Source organism: Cyprinus carpio, unplaced genomic scaffold, assembly GCF_018340385.1.
Source record: "Cyprinus carpio isolate SPL01 unplaced genomic scaffold, ASM1834038v1 S000006594, whole genome shotgun sequence".
NCBI classification, from domain to species: Eukaryota; Metazoa; Chordata; class Actinopteri; order Cypriniformes; family Cyprinidae; genus Cyprinus; species Cyprinus carpio.
In genome coordinates, this window is record NW_024879243.1 from 18552 (window position 1) to 19422 (window position 871).

An 871-nucleotide genomic window follows, 5' to 3' on the forward strand; every position below is an offset into this window, starting at 1 on the left:
TCATCATTCATCATGTAGAATTTGACAGAAAGTTTCACTCCATATACTTCACATTCCCAGAGAACCCTTCCCTGAGATCTCTGACTCTGACCATTAGTGAGCATAAAAGTTTGGGTACTTTTGGTCAGATACTCATCATTTCTTCTCAACCTCTGGCACACATTCTGCTGCGGCAAAGAGGAGGTGCTTCCGGTGTCAATTACAGCATTAAAGTAAGAGTGGTTCACAATTATTGGACTTTGCAGCTCACTATTATATTGAGAGCTGAAAGTTGGATCGATGAGCATGAGGTGATTTTGTTGCCCTCTTCCACCGGAAGATTTCTTCTTCTGTTCCTCATCTTTTCCTTGATTCCATCTCTTTTTATTTTCCACCAAATCCTTTTCTATTTGAGTACCGAGACCGAGTATAGAAAATAACCAAAACAATCCAAGGTTTTTATTTATCACAGTGGCTAGATTAACAAATAACCAGACACCACCCGATCTAAATATTCCCTCACAGTTAAATAGTAATGACTTTATGAATGTCTTCACTAATAAAATAGATAACATCAGAAATACAATAACAAATGTAGATTCTAGAGCATCTAATACTTCAGTTTTGTCCATCACACCCAAAGATAAACTGCAGTGCTTTACAACTATAGGACAGGAAGAGCTAAATAAACTTATCACTGCATCTAAACCAACAACATGTTTATTAGATCCTGTACCCACTAAATTACTGAAAGAGTTGTTACCTGTAGCAGAAGAACCGCTTCTCAACATTATTAACTCGTCGTTATCTTTAGGTCACGTCCCAAAACCATTCAAGCTGGCAGTTATTGAGCCTCTAATTAAGAAACCACAACTAGATCCTAGTGAACCGG

At 37.8% G+C, this 871-nt stretch overlaps 1 protein-coding gene across 1 annotated transcript in view; it reads right to left on the bottom strand.

Annotated features, from left to right (window-relative positions):
• The window catches only part of LOC109052228, a 6307-nt gene that overhangs the window by 2922 nt on the left and 2514 nt on the right, over positions 1 to 871 (bottom strand). The gene's annotated exons all lie outside the window — the stretch shown is intronic.